Source organism: Eschscholzia californica, unplaced genomic scaffold (genome assembly GCF_041429995.1).
Source record: "Eschscholzia californica isolate CP2 unplaced genomic scaffold, dmEscCali1.0.p SCAF_2, whole genome shotgun sequence".
Lineage (NCBI taxonomy): Eukaryota > Viridiplantae > Streptophyta > Magnoliopsida > Ranunculales > Papaveraceae > Eschscholzia > Eschscholzia californica.
In genome coordinates, this window is record NW_028238309.1 from 39,408,669 (window position 1) to 39,411,742 (window position 3,074).

Below are 3,074 nucleotides of genomic sequence, written 5' to 3' on the forward strand. Positions count from 1 at the left end.
GCAAGGAGTTTATCAATTTCCTTTGCTAGACTATTCTAAGGCCACTAGTTGTACTTTTTGTATTGGTTTCCATGTTATTTCATTTGAAAATCTTTCTTATCAAACTTATATAGAGATCTGACCAAGGTTGTTAGGAGTTTTTTAGTATAAACATTGCCCGCCACTTTGAGAAACAAAAGAAGTTCCGGAGTGAGAAAATTTGGGTGGAACAATTTTTTTTTGTGTCCCCCAAGCCCCCACAGTCACTTGTTTACTTTACGTGGACAACAGACTGCAATTGCCACCATTGTTAAAAAGGAAAACCATCTTCATATCAAGTACTTCTCTTTGTCTCTCTTCATACCAAGGGAAGCTAAAATCATTTTTCCACCAATTTAACCTCAAAACAAGATATGATCTCTAAGACAAAATTGGAATTCTAAATAGCGAAAGTCTCAACTAAGCACGCTGAACATTTATATAAAGCATAACATCTTTTTTTGTATTGAAACTTTTCTTTGTACACTTCGGGAAAAGAGCAACGGGTGCTTTCAAATTTGGAAGTAGTTGAAGAAAATCAACAAAAAGAAAAAAAACAGTACTTTCAAAGTGACTCAAACCAGGAGCAACCATTCCCATAATGCCATAACGTGGCCGGCCCTGAGCCCAAAGTAGGCAAAGCCTCGCTTTGGGCCACCACTTCATAAGGGCCACATTTTAGTAACAGATTTTAAAAACCCCACGTCTTATAACTTTTGTGAATAAGGGGCCCTCAAAATTTGAAAACAAGATATGGGTGACATTTAACACAACAGATTTTAAAGACCCTCACCTCTTCCAACCCACCTCTTGTTGATCCATTTGGAAACTCAACCCACCTCTTGTCGTCCCATTTAGAAACAACAGATTATTAACCCCAACCCCAATTAATCCTAACCTCTGAATCTCATCTTCTTTCCGTCTCCATTGCCCACCGATTATCATCTTCTTTATGTCTCCATTACCCACCGATCTCTCTCTCTCTACATAATAATGTAATCACATATAAAGAACTTCTAAAATCATATGCACCCATACACGTTGCATTATATTAACTATAATTATGGTGGTTCAGTGACAAACTTAAAAATAATACGATGTAGCATGACAATAAAAAATAACTCCAAAAATACTAGTGCGGGAGGCAAATATTTTTAGCTTCAATCAAATTAAGAATGTGATTTTCTTTTAAAGGTCTGGTCTTTTTCAAACAACTTTTTTGTCTTTGACTAGTCTCTCCTAAACCACCATCAAACCTCCATTACCACGACACTTCTACTATCACCCCCACCACCACAATTGTCAAACTTCCAGCACCACTACCACTATATAACCACCATCGTTACTACACCTCCACGACCACAATCATCATCAATAATACTATTCCACGACGACCATTGCCAGATCACAACCACCAATTTCACCTCGCCACCAAAAAGAGAGAAGAATGTCGAAATATTTTGCACTCTTATTTATTCTTTTTGGATGATAGCGAGTTCTTAGTTCTATCATTTTTTTAATTTTTAATTTTTTCCATTCAAAATAAGAATGAAACAACTAAGACATTAACTCATCGGTTTCACCGACTATCTCGTTGAACCACTGAATCGAGAGTTTGACTAAGGACTGACTAGGACTCTCGTCGAACCTCAGCCGATTTTCAAGTAACATAAATTACATCGTTCGAGTCATATGAACCAGTTATTAACACAAGTTTAATGTTTAAACCTGACATTAGGTGTAATGAAAACGTAGAAGTTTCAATATACGAATTTTTTTTATTATGAAACACATGTGGGCCACATTTTTTAAACTCGCTTCGGGCCTCCAAAATGTTAGGACCGGCCCTGCATAACGAACTCCTTACAGTACCGGCTACAATGAATAGTTAGCTACAAGAAAACAAAACAACTTCCAGAGTAGGCAAAATTTGAAATACACATGTATTTATGGTGAAGCCAGGGGAGGCTATGCCTTTATGTAGATGTGCCACTGCAAGTACGTACCTAGCGAAAGCAGTCTATGAAGGATATAGTCAGTAGCCTGTGGTGGGGGGTGTGAGGTGTGCTCCGACACAGAGCCCCCCACCAGATGGGGCCCCCAAATTTTTTTACTTTCTTGGACTTCTTGGATTAAGGTGAAAAATTGAATACAGACCCAAGTCATCCAATGAGGACATGAGAATAAGGGGGGGTGACTCACAACCCTAGTACATACTTTTTCAATTCATCTCCTCCTTTTTTGTTTTACCTCTTATTACCTTTCCTCTCTACCCACATTCTAAGATTCCTTGTTTTCTTCTCTTCTCTTTACCCATATTCAAGTGTCATCTCTTTCTATATAATAAAAATATCAACTAATAACTACTCTTGTCCACTAGCTTTGCTTCTTGTTATTAAGAATAAAAATAGAGATTATTAATTAAATTGAAAGATCAAATTCGACTATGAAGATTTAGTTGATAATTGTGCTTTGAAAAATGCGAAGAGTAAAAAATTTCAAAATAAAGATACTAATTAAAATCATATAGTTCAAAATAGCCATCGAGATTCAATTCGTTGATGATTTTTTTTTATAGTTAGATCATTTAAATTTTATGTTTATTATTCTATTCAAAAAATTTGAATATGTAATAGGTCCGTTAGTATTTATTATTCTATTTTAAAAAAATTGGATATGTAATAGGCCCCGTTAGTATTTTTCGCACCGGACCCCCAATTTCCCAGCCACGCCTCTAGATATAGTCCTTCGGTCTGAAAGGGATGTCCTTCCGAAGGAGTGTCCTTCGACCAAGATGGCAATGCGTACAATTTGTCAGTTAAGATAACTATGACTTTATCTGGAAGATCATCTAGTCCGGTCCAATTAGGGATTGTAATGCTTAGCTAGAAGCAGCTTACGATCGTCGGGTTACTTCGGTAATCCGCGGCTAACATAGACCGGATTCTACAACGAGTTACACCAAAGAGTACTAGGTTGATCGGAGAGAGTTGACTAGTGGGAGCTTGCCTATAGATGGATATGATCCAGCCTGATAGTGCCAAAAGATAGAAAGA